Here is a 22,165-nt window from a genome sequence, read left to right as displayed (position 1 = left end):
AACTGAATGCGAATGAATTAAGCTAAGCCCTTAACTAATGATCTTAAGTTTTTTAGACTGATGATATTTAAGCCCACAAAAATTTAGTTGACAGCTTAATGCTTAACTGCATTTGGCGTCAAACTGCTTCACCTGCCACAAGAAAAAAAAAGGCCTGAAATCTGTAACATTGTTAGTAGGAAAAAATAAATTTTTCCCCATTTCCCTCTGAAAGAGAGAACTGGTAATCCGAACACTTAAGAGTAGGTGTAAGTAGAAAAAAGGTATTTTATATTTAATAATACATAGATTAAGCTTCAAAAAATTTAAAAAATTTGATATAAATTCTTAATCTTAGCTCAAAGCTGAAAGAAGTGAGGAGTATTCTGCTACCTACTTTTATTATGGAAATAAGCCTCAGAAAGCACTCTAAGTCCACATTCAAATCTAAAAAAACAGCCAGAGACTCTAATCCACATACAGACTCAAGCTCTGTGGGAGGACAGCAACTTCTGGTCCATTCAAAGAGAATATAAGAAAAAAAACACAACTCAGTGACATATTTATCATCATATAAGCAAGACATTGACAGAAATTTAAAAATTAATAAATGTAACCTGTGGACTCTAGGCAATACTGGAATTTTCCACCCAGCAATTAAGCCATAAACAGAAGCTAAAAAAAGCATTAGCTTTGCATTTGAGTTGACCACAGTCCCAGGTTAAAACAAGTGTTAGACAGTCATATCCTGAATTTTGGTGGGGGGGTCAGTAAGGTAAGAATCTACTTCAAAGTCATGCAGATCCATGAAGGCATTCAAACCCAAGATTTAACTCAACAACCACCACTACTGCATCCTGAGAAAGGAATAAGTTTTAAGGTACAATGTCTAGAAAAACAATTTTTATAAGAAAACAGCTTTCATTTCTATTTTCTAAAAATGAAGCATGCAGTCCTCTTTTTCAAAGAGACACTTACAAACATAGAAACTAAAATGGAGTTTCTATAGTCACAACTTTTTATTCCAAAGACTACACTGACCCTATTTCAGTAATCCCAGCATAGTGGGAATTGTTGCAAGTGACTAATGAGACTCTACCAAAGCAATTGCTTTACACATTCAGTACTAGTAACTTATTTGATGCCTGCTTAAAACTACAGTTCTCTTATATCCAACACACACATTCTCATCTGGCCATTTACTATTGTCTATAAATCCTAAATCCTTTATTTTATTCAAGACTATAAGATCAAGTTGCTATGATAATCTGACCTTATCTATACATCTATATTAACCTACTTACTTATTATTTTTTATAACTATACTGACACACTTACTTAAATCCTATGTTTTACAGTTACATTATTTTCCTTCTATTACTTAGGCTTATTTCTGATAAAACTTATGTCTTACTATCACTTCTCTGTGTTATATTACTTTATTCCTATAGTCTTTAATCTATGTGTCTTGCTGGTTATGAATTCTATCTTGCCTTATACCTATAAACTATACCTATGACTTACTGATTATATTGATCAGTTCACACCATTACACTTTTCTATTTGTGACACTTCCTCACTTTGTTTGCTTCTTATTTGTAACTTTGCTTTCTGATAATACACCAGAACTTGTACCTCTTGGACTTCAAAGAAAAATATAAACCAAAGTCATATTTTCAGAAATCAAAGAGTCTTAATAATTAGCTACCTCAGTCTTATTACTTAAAACACTTCATTATAAAGATATCTTTTTCTCTGCTCATTTATTCATTTTCACAATATATGTAGAAGTCTTTACATCAAACCCTATTCTCAGTTTTCCAAGACACACCTACATTTTAACACATTTTTGAACCTAAAATTATCGATGAAGACATAAAAATTCAGAGTGTATGTTTGAAAACAATGCAATGAAAGTTTTTTATAATTCAAATTATACCACGTTGTTTTCAAACTTTCTACTTGGAGAACTTGATATTATTTGCCAAAAACATCTACTGTTCAAATAGATTAAGAGATTAAAATACCCTTAATGGAAAACACTCAAAAACCAGTTACAAAAATTGTTCTGTAATTGAATAATTACGAATGCAGTCATACCACTATTGTCAGGTATGTATGAAATAAAAGAAAAACCAACAAATGTATCAAATAATTTCTCAAAGAACATTCACAAATAAAATAACAAGGAAATTCTTGTTAAATTGTAAGACTAAACACTTTAAAAATAAAATTTGCAGCAAGAAAATGAATTTGACAATACGGCATTTACCTTGGTATCAGATTTGTTGTTGCTCTCTTCTGAAGTAGGCTTGATATCACCAGCACCAGGTTCCTCTGCAAATCTTTAGAGGAAAATGCATTATAAAAATGGGTGAGTCCAATTTTTTAAATAATAAACTTTGATGAGTGTTCAGATAACACTATATTAAATGAGGTTTTGGACTGATAAAATTAAAATTTGACCTTCATTTAAAAAAAATTTGTTTTTTTTTCTGCCTTCACTTTTCCCATTCTATGAATCATTCAGTGAAGTCACGCTTAGATCAATTTCAAATTGCCCTAGTGTGAGAATCATTTATCTTCAAACACTGCCTGCCCTGAAGCCTAAGCTGAAAAATCCAATCAGCCAACAACATAAACTTTGTGGCCTGGACTGAAAAATGCTTTATAATCTAGCATGAGGTAGAATGATATACTGCTTCTACTCCCTTGTCTCTCCCTGGATCAGAGTGGGCTAACGTGAACGTGGTAGCCTTGGTGCTTTGGCATGGAAACCACCTATGAAAATGTACCTATTGTTTCCCTTTACTCAGAAATGGCACAGGGATTTCTCTGAAACATGTTAATGGTTTGAAAGATGAATATACACAAGAGAAAATAACAAATGTATATGTTGTTACTGGTAATTTCTTTCTTAGACACATTAAAACATTATAAATTATACAATTCAATTAATTTCCCAGTAAAAGTCTTTCAGGGAGATAAAAGCACTTCAAAATATTCACAGACACTCAGACACTCAGTAGCAAATATGCTCATCTCTTTCTTCCAGCTACTTTTTCTATCTTATGTGTTGTACAAACAAAACTTTACTTTCCCTAGGGACAAAAGTGTTGAAAAATGACAACCTTCAGAGTTTATACACTCTTATTCATACCACATAGTCATAGGGAAATACAGAAAGAAGCACTACAGAGGAGCAGCAAGTTTTTATGTAGTAATAGCTGATATGATAAAACATTTAAATAGGCTATGAATTCACTCATGCTTTCAGAATGAGCCAAACATTGTCTCTCCATATAGAACAAATTCCTTCCTACTTCATTAAAACTATAAAATGATACAACAACAACAAACAAATAAGACATTTACTCATAGAGAATCTACTGGTAGGGCAGAGGAAAGAGCTAAGTGGTAAAGTATTGCATAGAATGAAGGAGCTCTGGCTTCAATCTCAACAGTGAAATGAATAATGATGATGATGCTGACAATGATGATGATGATAATGATGATGTGAAGGAGGAGGATTACAAAAGACTTGTACTATTAAAACTATATAAACTGAGTTTATATTCACCACTCAAAAGGAGTATTTCAATTCATGCATGCTATTAACATTCTAATGTTATTTCACAAAGCAGGGTAGATGAAAAAGACCATTTGATGACAATTTTATAAACTATGACTTTTTAAAAAAATATGTTTTTAGTTGTAGCTGGACACAATTTTTTTATTTAATTTATTTTTATGTGGTGCTGAGGATCGAATCCAGTGTTTATCATGTGCTAAGTGAGCACTATTCTACTGGGCCACAACCCCAGCCAAAACTATGACTTTTTGAGACTTTTAAATTTCACAAAGAAGAGTTTATCTGGTCCCAGGAGAGCAGGATGGTCAATTTAGTACTGTGTTATACAAGATGATGTCAATTTTCTCAATTCTCCTCATAACTGGAAGATGTTTATAGACCTCACACTTCTTCAGCATGCAATCTGTATGTCCTCATGTCCTATACTGATGTAAAAAAGTACTAAAAGTTGAAGACAACAGCTTTAAATGTAGCCCACTCAAAAATAATGTGCCTCAATTTCATGATGTTATGGGTTCAATCACTGGCACCACAAAAGCACTGAGATCTATCTTCTTTTTTGAAATATATTTTTTCCTTTCCTATTTAATTGTAACCTGAATGATTCAGAGATATTTATACATATTCATAATTCTTTTTCTCATTTGTAGTTTTTTTTTGGTACTGGGGATTGAACTTGGGAATATTCAACAACTGATCCATATCCCATAGCTGCTCTGTATTTTATTGACAGAAAGGGTCTCCCTGTGTTGATTAGCACCTAGACATTGCTGAGGCTGGCTTTGAACTTACAATTCTCCTGTCTTAGCCTCCCAAGCTGCTGGGATTATAGGTTTGTACCACTGAACCAAGAGATTTCTAGCATTATTGAAGCAACTTATTTTTAATAGATCAATATTTTGACCTACCAATAAAAAAAGTCCACAACTAGATAAATTCTCTGGAAATTCCTACCAAACCTTTAAAGAAGAACTAACACATATACTCCTAAAATTATTTAATGAAATAGAAACCAAAATACAAAAGGATGAAACCAAGGAAGAAAAGGAGTACAAACAATGCAGGACAGCCTAAATATTCAGTAAGACCTAGAGGCATCAGAAAAATGGTCAAATAAAAAACTCAAGGAATACCTTAGACAGATGGAATAGAACCTTAAATAGACATCAAATTCAAACAGTGAAAGAACACATTGAAAATGAATTACATAAAGACATAAAAGAAGAAATTAAGCATCTTTATCAGGGGATAGAGATTATAAAAAAACAAACAATAATTCTAGAAACTAAGGAAACGATAAACCAAATTAAAAACTCAAATGAGAGTATCACTAACAGAGTGGAGCAAATAGAAACCAGAACGTCAGATAATGAAGACAAAATATATCATCTTGAAAAGAGTCTAGCTAACTCATAAACGCTGGTAAAAAATCACGAGAAAAACAACCAAGTGATATGGGATAACAGAAAAAAAAAAAAAAAAAAACTTAAGAGTCATCGGAATAAAGGAAGGTACAGAGGTTCCAACCAAGAGAATGAGCAACCTGCTGGATGAAATAATTAAATAATTATAGAAAACTTTCCAGAAATAAAAAAAGAAATGGATATTCAAATTGTAGATGCATACAGGACACAAAGCATACAAAATCACAGTAGACCAACATCAAGACACATTGTTATGAAGATATCAAATATACAGAACAAAGAGAAAATATTAAAAGATACAAGAAAAAAGGAGGCAGATTACATTTAGGGGTAAAGCAATAAGGTTAACAATGGATTTTTAATCACAGACACTGAAATCAAGAAGATCCTGGAACAACGTATTTCAAACACTTACAGACAATGGATGCCAACCAAGAATTTTGTATCCAGTAAAATTAAGCTTCAGGTATGATAACAAAATAAAAATCTTTCATGAGAAACAAAAGTTAAAAAAATTTGCAGCCAGAAAACAAGCATTGCAAAGCATCTTGAGCAAAACACTACACGAGGAAGAAATGAGAAAAAATAACCAAAACCAACAGTGAAAAGTACCTCAGTAAAGACAGAGGGCAGGGGGAAAGCCTATAATGGAGAAATAAACTAAATTTAAAAAAAAAGACAAATAATCAAACATGGTTGGAAGTACAAACCATATATCAAAAGTAACTCTAAACGTTAATGGCTTCATCTCTCCAATAAAGCTACATAGGGTGGTAACATGGATTAAAAAAACAAAACCAACAATATACTGCCTCCAGGAGACACATCTGATTGGAAAAGACATACACAGGCTGAAGTTGAAAGGTTGGAAAAAATATACCATTCACACGGTTCTCATAAGCAAGCAGGGGTGGCCATTCTAATATCGAATAAAATCGACTTCAAGACTAAGTAAATCAAAAGGAATAAGAAAGGACATTATATACTGTTAAAAGAAACCATTCACCAACAAGACATAACAATTATCAATATTTATGCACCAAATAATGGTGCTTCAATGTTCATAAAACAAATTCCCCTCAAGTTCAAGAATCAAATAGACCACAAACAATAATTACGGGTAACTTCAACACACCTCTCTCACCATTGGACAGATCCTCCAAACAAAAATTGAAAAAAGAAACTTTAGAACTCAATACCACAATCAATAACCTAGACTTAACTGACATTTATAGAATATATTAACCATCATCAAATGGATATACTTTTTTCTCAGCAGCACATGGACACTTCTCAAAAATAGACCATATATTATGCCATAGGGCAACCCTCAGTAAATATAAAAGGGTGGAGATAATACCATGCATTTCATATGATCATAATGGAATGAAACTAAAAATCAATGATAAAAGAAGAAAGGAATAATCCTACATCACATGGAAAATAAACAATATGTTACTGAATGATCAATGGATTACAGAAGACATAAAAACGGAAATCAAAAAAAATTCTTAGAGATAAATGAAAATACAGACACAACATATTGGAATCTATGGACACAATGAAAGCAGATTTAAGAGAGAAATTCATCACCTGGAGGTCATTCCTCAAAAAAAGAAAAAAAAAACAAATAAATGAGCTCACACTTCATCTCAAAGACCTAAAAAAGGAAGAGCAAAACAGCAGCAAATGTACCAAAAGGCAAGAAATAATTAAAATCAGAGTGGAAATCAATGAAATTAAAACAAAAGAAACTATTGAAAAAACTAAAAAAACTAAAAGTTGGTTCTTTGAAAAAATAAATAAGATTGACAGACCTTTAGCCATGCTAATGAAGAGAAGAAGAGAACTCAAATTACTAACATATGGGACGAAAAAGGCAATATCACAACAGATGCTACAGAAATACAGAAGACAATTAGAACTTATTTTGAAAACCTATATTCCAATAAAATAGAAGATAGTGAAGACATCGATAAATTTATTAAGTCATATGATTTGCCCAGACTGAGTCAGGAGGATACACACAATTTGAACAGACCAATATCAATGGATGAAATTGAAGAAACAATCAAAAGATTACCAACCAAGAAAAGCCCAGGACCGGATGGATATACAGCGGAGTTTTATAAAACCTTTAAAGAAGAATTAATACCAATACTTTTCAAGTTATTTCAGGAAATAGAAAAAGAGGGAGCTCTTCTAAATTCATTCTATGAGGCCAACATCACCCTGATTCCAAAAACAGACAAAGATACATCAAAGAAAGAAAACTAGAGACCAATATCTCTAATGATCCTAGATGCAAAATTCCTCAATAAAATTCTGGCGAATTGGATTCAAAAACATATCAAAAAAATTGTGCACCATGATCAAGTAGGATTCATCCCTGGGATGCAAGGCTGGTTCAGTATATGGAAATCAATAATTGTTATTCACAACATTAGCAGACTTAAAAATAAGAACCATATGATCATCTCAATAAATTCAGAAAAAGCATTCAACAAAGTAGAGCATCCCTTTATGTTCAAAGCTCTAGAAAAACTAGGGATAACAGGAACATACCTCAACATTGTAAAAGTAATCTATGCTAAGCCCCAGGCTAGCATCATTGTGAAAGAAGAGAAATTGAAGGCATTCCCTCTAAAATCTGTAACAAGACACGGATGCCCTCTCTCACCACTTCTGTTCAACATAGTTCTTGAAACACTGGCCAGAGCAATTATACAGATGAAAAAAATTAAAGGCATAAAAATAGAAAAAGAAGAACTTAAATTATCGCGATTTGCAAACAACGTGATTCTATACCTAGAAGATTCAAAAGGGTCTACAAAGAAACTACTAGAACTAATAAATGAATTCAGCAACATGGCAGTATATAAAATCAACATGCATAAATCAAAGGCATTTCTGTATATCAGTGACAAAACTTCTGAAACGAAAATGAGAAAAAACACTCCATTCACAATGTCCTCAAAAAAAAAAAATACTTGGGAATCAACCTAACAAAAAAAGGTGAGAGATTTATACAATGAAAACTACAGAACCCTAAAGACAAAAGTAGAAGAATATCTCAGAAGATGGAAAAATACACCATGTTCATGGATAGGCAGAACTAACATTATCAAAATGGCGATATTACCAAAAGTTCTCTATAGGTTTAATGCAATGCCAATCAAAATCCCAATGACATTTCTTGTATAAATAGATAAAGCAATCATGAAATTCATATGGAAAAACAAAAGACCCAGAATAGCAAAAGCAATTCTAAGCAGGAAGTGTGAATCAGGCGGTATGGGATACCAGATTTCAAACTATATTACAGAGCAATAGTGACAAAAACAGCATGGTACTTGTACCAAAACAGGCAGATGGACCAATGATATAAAATAGAGGACACAGAGACTAATTCACAAAGTTACAACTATCTTATATTTGGTAAAGGGGCTAAAAGCATGCAATGGAGGAAGGACAGCATCTTCAACAAATGGTGTTGGAAAAACTAAAAATCCATATGCAACAAAATGAAACTGAATCCCTTTCTTTCACCATGCACAAAAGTTAACTCAAAATGGATCAAGGAGCTTGATATCAATTCAGAGGCTCTGCATCTGATAAAAGAAAAAGTTGGCTCCCATCTACATATTTTGGGGTTGGGCTCCAAATTCATTAATAGGACACCCAGAGCACAAGAGTTAATAACAATAATCAACAAATTGGACTTGCTTAAACTAAAAGTTTTTTTTTCTCAGCAAGAGAAACAATAAGAGAGGTAAATAGAGAGCCTTCATCATGGAAACAAATTTTTACTCCTCACACTTCAGATAGAGCCCTAAAATCCAGAGAATACAAATAACTCAAAAAATTAGACAATAAGATAACAAATAACCCAATCAAGAAATAGGCCAAGGACCTTCACAGACACTTCTCAGAGGAGGATATACAATCAATCAACAAGTACATGAAAAAATGCTTACCATCTCTAGCAGTCAGAGAAATGCAAATCAAATCCACCCTAAGATAACATCACACTCCAGTAAGATTGGCAGCCACTATGAAGTCAAACCACAACAAGTGCTGGCAAAAATGTTAAGAAAGGGTACACTTGTACATTGCTGGTGGGACTGTAAATTGATGCGCCCAATTTGGAAAGCAGTATAGATTCCTGGGAAAGCTGGGAATGGAACCACTATTTGACCCTGCTATTGCCCTTCTCGGACTATTCCCTGAAGACCTTAAAAGAGCATGCTACAGGGATACTGCCACATTGATGTTTATAGCAGCACAATTTACAATAGTTAGTCTGTGGAACCAACCCAGATGCTCTTCAATAGATGAATGGATAAAACAAATGTGGCATTTATACACCATGGAGTATTACGCAGCACTTAAAAATGTCAAAATCATGGAATTTGCAGGGAAATGGATGGCACTAGAGCAGATTATGCTTAGTGAAGTTAGCCAATTCCTAAAAAACAAATACCAAATGTCTTATTTGATATAATGGGAACAACTATTAACAGAGCAGGGAGGAAGAGCAGGAAGAAAATATTAATATTAAACAGAGACATGAGATGGGAGGGAAAGGGAGAGAAAAGGGAAATTGCATGGAAACGAAGGGAGACCCTCATTGCTATACAAAATTCCATATAAGAGGTTGTGAGGGGAATGGAAAAATAAACAAGGAGAAAAATGAATTACAGTAGATGGGGTAGAGAGAGAAGATGTGAGGGAAGGGGAGGGGGATAGTAGGGGATAGTAAAGGTAGCAGAATACAACAATTACTAATATGGCATTATGTAAAATTGTGGATATGTAACTGACATGATTATGCAATCTGCATTTGGGGTAAAATTGGGAGTTTATAACCCACTTAAATCTAATGTATAAAATATGATATGTCAAGAGCTTTGTAATGTTGTGAACAACCAATAAAAAATAAATAAAAAAATTAACAAAAATAAAAAAGATACTAAATCAGCATACAAAGAGCCAGAACATAAAAAGACTTTTTTGGTTTTTCGCAAAAATCAATTAAAAGGCATCTATATTAACTTCAGATATACCTTAAAAGAAGATGAGGTGAAGAGAAAAAATAATGATATGTTACATGAAAAAAATAAGAACACATTAAAAGAAAAAAAACAGAATTTAACAAAGAGGATTAAGTGAGAAAGCAAGCTGAAATCTCTGTTTGTACAGTAGATAAATAATTGGAGCCTGCAAGAAATCATTTTAATCAGGTAAATGAACGTTCAGTAAAGTTTCAAATTTTTACTTTATTTTTTTTGAATTATTTATAATATCCCTTTAACTTATTGTATGTGGCTATGTTTCACTTAATGATGGCAATGTGGTCTGAGGAATTTGCTGTTTGGCAATTTCACCAACATGCAGTCATTATGAGTGTGTACTTCCACACACTTCAGACATCTCCTACAATGCCAGGAAACACAGACTTATAGGGTCTCCATTTATATGCAGTCTGCTATTTCCCAAAGCATGAGTATGTGGGGTGAGAACTACTATTTTGATTTAAAACACAATGTTCATTATTTGGCAATAAAAAAATTTTAAAAAGATCTGACAAACCTGAAAAAATACCACAATGTTATCTGATTCTAAAATTAAATGATGATATTTATGACAAAACTAGTTACAGCAAAGCTTTGCATCTGGTAGTTGTTCAGCATTTGTTTTCTGAATGAAGAAGTTTAGTTTAATCACTGACATAAATACAAATTTAGGTGTTTTATGTAAAAATACAAACTAAATATCTATGCACCTATTTAAATCATTTTTTCAAAGTGTTTCACAATTACATTTCTGTCTGCATTTAAGAAATGTTTTTTTTTAATTTTTAATTTTTAAAGATAGATAGAGAGAATTTTAATATTTATATTTTAGTTTTCGACAGACACAACATCTTTGTTTGTATGTGGTACTGAGGATCCAACCTGGGCTGCATGCATGCCAGACAAGGGCACTACCATTTGAGCCACATCCCCACCCCAAGAAATGTTTTCACTCACCCAAATTTATCTGTCATTTATGCAAGTGAATTATAAGACATTTACTCATAAAGAATAAATCTACCTTTTTAATTATTTTTTAATCTTGAGGGTCCCACTCTTAAATTAATCTTTTAGACTTCTGTCACCTGCTGATATACAGCCAAAATTTTGCTGAAATAAATTTGTAGATTTTAGTAGAACAAAATGAAACCTACAGACAATTTCCATGAGAACATAATACCAGAATTTATAGTATGAAATTTCAGTAACACATTTTTGCAAACAAAAAGAGATAGACATATGCATAAATAAAATGTTTCCTGAATTATTTTCTTCTGTTTTCAAATGAGAGAGAGAGAGAGAGAGAGAGAGAGAGAGAGAGAGAGAGAGAGAGAGAGCACGTGTGTGAGTTTGTGTGTGTGTGTGTAATATAGTTAAACAGTAAATCTATTAATTATGGGAAAGTATAGAGGGTTTTAAATCCATATATTTATAACCATAATGTACATATTTTGGAGGTGAGGGGTGCAATTTTTGTCCCATTTAATTAAGTAATGTTCTTAATTCAACTATATTTCTCTGCAGCAGTCCCATGATTACCTTCAGAGTAGCCTTATAAAAAGAAAATACTTTTAGTATTTTCCAGAGGAATAGTTGATTTTTCTATGATCTCAAAACCCTTGCTTCTAATAGTAGATCTTCTAGTTTGGGGAAGTGACTTTGCTCTCTTGTTGTATTAATGTGCATTACTACTTCCACTGTTAAGTAAGGAGGAAAAGTGGGGCCAGCAAATACTCTGGTTTTGTAAATCATTTTCTCACTTTTTGTTCTGAAGTCATAAATCATACCTGTCAAGTCATAGAGACAAAAACCTGTTGGTACTTTCACTGCTTCAATGTAAATTCTGAGAGGGTAGAAAAAGAAAGTGAATTTCTTGGAAAAGGTAAAACCTTGAGTACCTAGAGAGGGAATAAAATAAATTGGTGCATAGCCAAAGTAATTGCCATGCCAACTTGACAGGAAAAGTAAAAAAATGCATACTTAAAAGTTTATATTTTACCAGATATAATCTTTCCTTTTTCTCCAAGTTTACCACTGAAAAGTGTTGATGCCAACAATCTTTGGAAGAACATTTTATGAACGTTTTGGGATTTCAAGGCAGCCACAATATACAGTTTTGTATACTTCTCTTTCCATTTCTAACTGGCAAAGCACCAGAATGCAACTTAAGAAAGCACAGACATGACCAAGTGGCAAATCCTCATGGACTCTGTTACATTCTTCAAGTAATGTCTTGGATTTCTTTCAGTGTCAAGGTCATTTAGTTAACTATCAGGATAGGCATCTATCCACATGGTTGACTAGTTTTCTGAGCCGTAAAGGGTAAGTGTAGTATCTTTTACACTAAACAGGCACAAACTAAATTTTAACAAGCAAGTTAGGAAATGCAAAAATTATTTATTATTTCATAGAGAAAACTATAAAACCATGACCATTTTATCCATACTTTCTCAAATAAATTAGGACTACAAAATTAGAAGACATTATATTGGGTTGTCAATATTTTATTTTGGTTGCATATAATGATCAAGTTCACTATCTATTTTGTAATATATTTTGCTGTTATATGCAAATTTGGTTTGTACATTGCCCTTAGTAATATATGCATTTTCTTTTTGTTTTCTTCATTTGTAAATATTCTTTTTTATCCGTTGTTCAAACATTACAAAGCTCATGACATATTATCTTTTATACATTTGACTCAAGTGGGTTATGAACTTCCATTTTTACCCCAAATACAAATTGCAGAATCACATCAGCTAGATATTCACATTTTTCCATAATGGTATATTAGTGACTGTTGAGTTCTGCTATCTTTCCTATCCCCTACTATCCCCCCTCCCCTCCCCTCCCATCTAAACTGTCTATTCATTCTGTTGGTTGACTAAGGAGATTATGTGCATAAAGAGACTGGGGCACTCAGTCTAAGTCTCTTTCCCTTGATTTTCAAATATTTTGTTTTTCTAGAATTTTTTTTATCTTTATGTCCAATTTACTTTCAAATTAATTTCTTAAAAATGGATAGAAGAAGAGACTATAATGTTAAGTGAAATAAGCCAGGTTCAGAAAGCCAAAGATCATATGTATTCACTTATATGTGGAAGCTAGAAAAATAAAAGGGGGAATGGATTTCATGGAAACAAGGTGAGAATAGTAGAGTAGAGAAAAAGATTATATGGAGGAAAGAAAGGAGGAAAATAGGAGGAATTAAGAACAGATTATGCTAAGTGAAGCTAGCCAATCCCTAAAGAACAAATGCCAAATGTCTTCTTTGATATAAGGAGAGTAACTAAGAACAGAAGAGCATGAGAAGAAGACTAACATTAAACAGAGATAAGAGGTGGGAGAAAAAGGGAGAGAGAAGGGAAATTGCATGGAAATTGAAGGAGACCCTCACGGTTATACAAAATTACATACAAGAGGAAGTGAGGGGAAAGGAAAAAATAATACAAAGGGAAGAAATGAATTACAGTAGAGGGTGTAAAGAAAGAAGAGGGGATGGGAGGGGAGGGGAGGGGGCATAGTAGAACAGAGGAGGGGCAGCAGAATACAACAGACATGAGTATGGCAATATGTAAATCAATGGAAGTGAAACTGATGTGTTTCTGCAATGTATATACGGGGTAAAAATGGGAGTTCATAACGCACTTGAATCAAAGTGTGAAATATGATATATCAAAAACTATTTAATGTTTTGAACAACCAACAATAAAAAAGAAAAAAAATATTTAACCTGAATAAAAAAAATGAAGAATGAAATTAACAGCATTATATAATGTATATGTACAAATGTCACAATTATTTTGACAATTGTGTATCTTGCACCAGGAAAAACTTAGTTCTCTGTACTCCCACTAAGAAAAAAATTAAAGAGAACCATTCTCCATCTGTCAAATTAAATAGCATACTTACTAAAATCTCTCTTTTAAGTACCAGAAACAGTACTAACAGCACAAACTACAAAATGATGTCCTAGATTAAAATAGATAGGAGAAAGCAGAACTCAGAACATACTGAGTACTTGTTATTACAGAATTATTCACAACAAATGACAATTAGAAAATGTTGTAATAAGGAAATCATCCTGAATTACAGCCAATGTTAGCGAGAACCCATATTTCATAGTGGAAGGCAATTAATCATCTTGTGGATGAAGGAAACAATGTTGGAGGTGAAGAAGAGGTTTGGAAAGAAAAAGTAGATCCTTGGTATATACATTTTCCTGAATCTTCAGTAAGATACAGACTTGTTACTTTTAAAAATCAATACATTTCTTCACCTTTAAAGTCATTTAAAGTGGATTATCCTATGGCCTTCAGTAACATCAATAAATAACACAGTACTTGATACAGTGACCCCAAAATGTTAAACATTTGACAAACTTTAGTTTAACAAACTGTGTTTTATGGAATACAATATAATCAGGGAAAAGAAAATGGTATTAAAATAATAAATGGTATATGAAACAGACACTTCATGTTGTTTTTGTTTATAACTGGAAATATCCACATAGATGTCCCTGTTAGAATCCTGTGGCAATAAACATTATTTAAACTGAGAAATCGTTAGTGACTGTTATTTGTAAAAGATATAATTTTGTCAATCACGTTTGAATTCTGAAAGTGGATAAAACCTATGTGCATTATCTGCACAGCAGACAGATTTAATGGATCATAATTAAACAGTTTTAAGTAACCAAACTGCATTTGAAATACAAGAATGTTTCTGAGGTATCAGAAATCCTGCTTTATCATAACACTATTGTTAATCCTGTTGGGGTGCAGCATGGTAGAAAAGGAAACAGGAGCTTCTTCAGTAATTTATTGAATATCATAATAAATATAGCCTCTCATCTCCATTGTAAACATGTACCAATTCTCTTTAGAGTGGAGAGAAACTAAATTTTAACTCATTTACTAGAGACACTAGCCTGTCTTTTTTGGTAGGTCTCTTGAGTACAAGAGTCAGCTCTGCTGCTTATTTGTGTTTTATTTATACCTTATATATTTGCATATATTCAAAAACACTTTTTTCTTTAGAGGACATGTTTGCAGTTTCATTTAAAACTAAAATTTAGAACAATACAATATGTTCTACTACCACAGAGTATGAACAATAAAATTCACAAATTATACTTACAGAATATCTCCAAGTAAATAATATTTGTTAATCAAATACTCATTCAACACTTAACTATGTTGTACACAGGAACTGTACAAGGCCCTAAAGATAGAGAAGTAAACCATGAAATAATGGCCCTTGTCCTCCTGAATTTTATCCTCTAGGGAAGAAGACTGAAATTAAACAAACACTTTCATTAATAAACATAAAATCATATTACTAATGATTATAAAGTTAAAGTAAAGGTGATTACCAGCTATAATAGTATGTCAAGTTAAATCAGGGAACATCAGAGGGACATTTTTGCGATGCAACATTTCAACTAAAACCTAAATCATCAGTGAGGTTATGCAGCCAAAATAATGATAAGAATATTCCACAACTGGGGGAGGGGGTAAATAAGGTAGAAAGATCATAAAGGAAGCCAGGATAGTTTTAATGGTTAAAGGAAAAGCCGTATGACAACTGAAGCTCTGGAAACATGCTATTAATAGTTCATACAGTGCACTAAAATTCAACTCCAGAATTAATTAGGGACTTTCTAATAAGTGTAATGAAAACTTATTGAAAATTGTAATGAGAAATTTGGTGTAAATTGTGTAAAGATTATTATTTTGGGATCCATTATGAATACTAAATTACATGGAGACACAAGAATCAGAAAGTCAACCTAGAATATCACTAGATAGAAGATGGTAGTAGGTGGAGGATTGCTTTTGTACTAATAGAGATGTAGAAGATAGAAAGAATCAAGAATCATTTTAGATAAGTTTTTAATATCAAGGTAGGTTTGAGTGGCTGAGTAAGTTGAGTTCATAAGGCTAAATTTTGCAAAAAAGAGGATCTATTTAGATTTGGATAGTGAATTAGTTTATCTCTCTAAAATATAACATGTATAATAAGCCCAAATATCAATGTCAAATTGCCACTTTTTAAGAAGGAGGAACTAGAGATGAGAATAAATGTCTGTGATAGAGAAAATTATTGTATATAAATGAAATTTAGTTACCCAAGTGGATGTGCCTTAAAAAAAAGCTTAAAGCAGGTGTTCAAAGAACATGTCTTTTTTACATAAAGGGATATCAAGCAAATATTTCAATATTTTATGCCATACATTTTCTATGGCAGCTAAAAAAATGTTGCCACTGTAATATAAAAGCATCCAGGGACTACAGTCAGCAAATCGTTGTGCTATATTCTGACACAAATTTCTTTATTAACATAAGCTATAAGCCTGATTAAGGGTTGTGTTTCTTGACATATGATTTGAAGCAATTGAATAAATGGAATTGGAGAAGAAAGAGAAGGAGGAGAAGGAAAGAAATACTAAATCCTAAATCCTATGGATTTTTATTTAATTAGTCTCAGGAACCAAATGGAAATTGGTCTGGAATAAAACTTGAGATCATAATTTTTAAACACTTCATTGATGGTTCCAATGTGCAACAAATGAAGCTACAACCAATGATTTAAAGTGTTTAAGAAAGGCCTAAGAAATAGATCAGAGAGGAAGTTTACAAATTAAAGGGAAGATGGAATTGTAGCAAAGAAGAGTAGTTTTCTAATAAATCAAAATAGAAACTCAATGCATTTCCTTTTATAGTGACAGTATACTCAGTTTACATTTCCACTAATAAAACGTTATTTCCAGAAGGTGAAACAACAGTTGCTGCAGCTGCTGCACTGCTTCTAGGTGGAAGTCATTTCTTTGACTTTAACATACTTAGAGTTTCAGCAAGGAAGACAGGAGAAATGATAATTGAGTTGAAGAGGAGGAGGGCATGACAGGCTGCTCTTCCTCTTTTGGGTCCTCAGTCAGGTATTTTGCACATGTTCTGACTACATGAAGACCTATCACCCAGAGACAGAGTGGCAGGTGACAGGCTGGGCTTTGGGGGCCAGAGAACTCTTTCTCCTTTCTTTTCCTATGCAGGAGAGATTTTCCCTTTCTTATACTCTGAGAAGAACTTGGTTTTTGTGTGTGGCTTACCGAAATGACTGTCATTGTTTTTCAGGCATGTCTCATATTATAACAAGGGATACCAAAAGTGAGAATGTGCCATTTTTCTGAAAACCTTATTAGAAACGGAAAAAACAAACAAACAAACAAACAAACAAAAAACCCAAAAAACAAAAAACAAAATACCCTCTTCTATTTCAAAGGATAAGCAATAATTATTTTTTTAAATTTATGTTAAGTTCTAAAGAGTGTCAAAACAAAGTACATTATATCAATTTCAATTATGTGGCAAATATTTACTGAGAGCTTTTCCGTGTGTGCCCAACACTCTGATATTAACTATTAGAAATTTAATAAAAATAAATTCACATTATCCCTGTCATTAAAATACTCACAACCATTGAAGCAACAAATAAATCGCAAGAAATAATAAAAATAAAGTAAAAAATATATGGACATAAATGCAAATGGATTAGATGTTCAGAAAGAAGATAATCTGATGAAATAAGCATTCAGCTTTGACTTCGTGGTGAAGATTAGTATTCACCTGCTCTTTGAAAGAGGATAATAATACCAAAATGTTCACTTTATTGTAAAGATTAAATAAGGAACTAGGGAAAAGATAATTAAATTCCTTCCTTAATAGATATATACTTTTTCAATATTTTCAGGCATATTTTAAAAACCCTGAATGTGAAAAATGCCATTTTAAATTATTGTAAAGAATATAAGAAGGTTGCTCTTTCAACAAGATACAAAAAGCAAAATTTTCACAATGAAAACAGAATAGATTTGACTAGATCACTATTTGAACGTTCTTGCATCAAATCACATAACACAGACTGTATAAAAATCAAATAACAGACTTGCAAAAAGCATGGGCAATTAATTGGAGTATGGAAGATTTAGAATCATATAAATAATTCAGGAAACCCATGAACTTAAATGGAAATAAAATTACATCATTATCATCACTAAGCTCAAACCTCTTCTTATAAATCTAGACAACACACCAGAGTGGCATGAATCATTCTTGAATTTGTCAAGATTCGTTTTTGTAGATGCTTTTATTGTAATTTTACAGTGGTCACAGACATCTAAAAATACAATATATTTTCATCACTCTCCAAATCATTCTAGACTAGATTACCACTAAATGTTATTTAATGCATCAATTTGAAAAACATTACTGAGTTATAATTTGTTACTACCTAACAATAATGTAGTGAAGTTTCCTGGAATTCTATGTGTTTTATAAATGAAACTTAAAATTTCCTCTGGGAAGTTCATTAGCTTCACCAAACTACCAAAGGCTCCTATGTCACATACACACACACAAAAAAAAAAAAAAAAGAAAAAAAAAAAAGCAATTGAGAATCACTGAACAAAATGTCAATGTGAACAAGATGTGATAACAATTGTAGAGAAAACAGTTACAGTCAAAGTGATGTAGGGTATGATTTGTAGGAGTTTCTAAAAAAATCTCATGAAATAATAGACTTTTATGAAATCATACTCATTTCTAAGAATCTTTAAATACAGGGGCTGGAAATGTGGCTTGAGCAGTAGTGCACTTGCCTGGTATGCGTGCGGCCCAGGTTCTATCCTCAGCACCACATACCAACAAAGATGTTGTGTCTGCCGAGAACTAAAAAGAAATATTAAAAAATTCTCTCTCTCTTTCTCTCTCTCCTCTCTCACTCTCTCTTTAAAAAAAAAGAATCTTTAAATACATATGTAGAGACATACCAAAGTAATAGTAGTTTGTCTCTAGAAATAGGGAAGGTAAATAGGCCATAAGAAGGTAGACAAAGACTTCATATTTATCTATGGTATTTTAATTCTTTTATTTAAAATGTAAAGAAAAACTGTTGCCCTTTTTAAAAACTATAAATTCTGGGTAATGGGCTCACTAATGCTTATAAGTTTTATTTTTTAAAATCTCTCAAATTTTAATAAATTTTGATTCAAGATAAGATACTGCCTATAACATAATATAAGATATATAATGTTAACATATATATAATGAATACTTCATAACGTTTAGGAATTTTTGTTATTGTTATTAAAGAGTCAACTGTTTGGAACTAAAAAGTGGAAAGGGCGAGTCTTTCAGGTGAGGAAAACTTCATGAGTAAAGACCTGCTAAAAAGGAGTTTGGCAAAAATCAATAAGATATTGTCAATAAGTCTCTTCGTCAGTCTTCCAAGCTGGAGATATTTTTATAAGCTATTTATCTTACCATTTCCTGAGCCAGAACATAAGGTCCTGACTTCGTAGTGACTAAGGATGTGGGTAAAGGCAGCCCTGAGAACCCTGGAAGCCCGGTGCAGACCTCTGGTTTTTATGGGTTAAGGGGACTGAGCATGCAGAGCAGAGCAGGGATGGTGCCAACTGACTCACAGGGGAGGAAGCTCATCAAACAGGATGCCTCACTGAGCAAGAACCCCCAACCCTGACAGTGTTCTTGCTGAGGAGGGAAGATCCTGTTCAAGGATGTTGCTGAACAGGGTGAAATACAGAAAGGAAGGCTTTGTATGAAAAGCATTTGGTTTGATAAGGAAGGCAGGCACATGCCAGTGTGTGGGAGTAAAAAGTGTGAAAAAGCCACCCTAGCTCCCTGACTTTCTCTTTCTATCTCTCCCTCCTCCCTCTCTCTTCTCTTCTTCCCTTCTTTTCTTTCTTTCTTCTTATGTCTGCAAGTTATTTTCTCAAAAGTTGTGCCAAAGAAGAGAATTAAAGATAATTAAGTTAGGAAGTAGTGATATAAATTATCTTCTCTTGGAAAGTCACAGTATAAAGCAGATATTAAATGCTTGCAGGAGTCCTGCTTCCTTTTTCAACCTCTCATCTCCCCAACTGGTTATTAACATCTCCTAGAACTTATATTCTAAGCAAATTTAAGAGACGCTATTTGAATGCTTGAATAAATCAAAACAACTTTAGTTATTTTCAATAGGGGAAATTTTCATAAACACCTGGTTTGCATTTGAAGCATGACACCAAAGGATGATTATAAATATATTAGAATACATAAAGCTGGATGAATTTCCAAGGCAGCAGGTTACCTGCGAGGTATGGTCATTGTCAAAAGTCCCTTTGTGCTTTATGATCCTGTCAGAAACCCTCAGTTCTCCCATATGTACATATATGATGCTCTTTTTCTCCTTGTTAATTGTGCCATAAATAATTTCTTCTTATCTGCATATTGATTACAGGGTAATGAATGCCACTTCATATTATATGAAATACAAATCAAGCTCTAGACTCCATGAGATAATTTTCTTGGCCAAACTCCCAGGCCCTGTACTTGGGATGAACTTCAATTGTGTCTCTAGGGTTAGTGAGTGTTATGTTTCTAAGTGATGATCTGTTTATTTCATGCCACATTTGCAAGCTTTCTTGTCCTCATATGTACCATTAAGCATTATATTGAGAAATTTTAAAGGTTTTTAATTCACTTTATTTCTGTAAATTTTCTTTATTCAAATTTATCTTAATATACAATTTGTTCATACCTCATCTCTAGAGAGGGCTTTGCGGTTGCTCTTTCCCTACTGGGTTTTTGAATGAGAAAAAAAAAAAAAAGCAGGTACACTTCAAAGTTGGCAAAGACATGTTTTCTTCTCTTCAATCTTTAACACTTTAACATTCTTGCTCCAGTGAAAACAAGGGCATCTTTGCAGATGTACCAAAGGAGATATCTCATTAATTGACTTTTGCTCTTTATAAAGTCACATATCTCTGACAATTTTTTTTGTTATGTTAGTTCCATTTCCTCTTTCTTTAAGTAAAACTTGGGGTGTCAATTACACATTGGAAATTTATTTGATATCAGTAAGAGAAATATTTCCGTCTGAAAGATATTATCTTTGAAACTGAGTCAGGCTTCATGCTGAGAAAAAAATCAAGTAGATATAACAACTGCTTAAGAAGTCAAACTCATTGTTCAAAATAGTATCAAACACAGAAGCAGCAAACAGTCAAAGTGAGTGACTGGTAGAAGCATTTTCCTTTGACAATTTTGAATAGCTGTATCTTTATTTCAGTGCTAAAGTGCTATATGCATTTGATTTCTAATAATTTCTTCTTATATCAGTGCTTAAATAATTTCTTCCTAAAGGATAAAAGATAAGCACTAAAAATTGTATTTTTAACATTAAAGTTGAAATACTTTACCATGAAATTTAAATCACATGTGACTCAAAAGAATTTAGAATATTTTTTGTGGTCTTTGGTTACCAAATTCTTCGAACTTTTTAACCTATAAACATAAAATTATGAATATAATAAATAAATTTTATATTAAAATTTATTAGAACCTATGTAAATTGAAAACTTTGAAAATTGTAGGTTTGGGGGATAGAACATGTTTCCATCCATGTTATGAATCTTATCCTTTACTATTAAGAAAATAGATAGCAACAAGGTTTTTAAATGATTATATAGTCTAAATTGCAAAGTCGTTCTGTAACTTCACATTTCACATCCACTTTTTAAGATGGAACCTGGTTTTAAAAATGGGACCCTGACACAGCTGGCCCATGAATGGTTGCCTTTTTAAATAAGCCAAAGAAGAAATCTTGCATGATGATAATGATGCAAAGTAAACCCAATGTGTATCCAAAACACATATGAAGTGAAAGGAAAATATTTCTATCTTTTGTTAAATTGAGAATCCACAGATGTAAGAGAAACTTTTATATTTCATGGTTAAGTTCAATTGCATTCTTGTCGGTTTTGGTGCTCTCATTAAGCTCATTATTGAAAACATACAACTATTTCTCCTCTTCTTTTATCCTCTTTCACTACATAGATTTCAGGCCCTAATTATGTTTTGTTCTCCTGACCTCATCATGCAAACAGGGATGGTATAGCTAGACAAAAATATTTTCTATAGAGACAATAATAACTTTAAAAGACTACACTGGTATTATTTCTCTTGCCTAATGTGAAAATACATTTTTTAAAATGCTGCAGGATTAATGAGTTTTTCTTAAATTATTTTTATTTT

This window comes from Ictidomys tridecemlineatus, chromosome Y (genome assembly GCF_052094955.1).
Source record: "Ictidomys tridecemlineatus isolate mIctTri1 chromosome Y, mIctTri1.hap1, whole genome shotgun sequence".
Taxonomy (NCBI): domain Eukaryota; kingdom Metazoa; phylum Chordata; class Mammalia; order Rodentia; family Sciuridae; genus Ictidomys; species Ictidomys tridecemlineatus.
Note: the sequence above shows the minus strand (reverse complement) of the source record.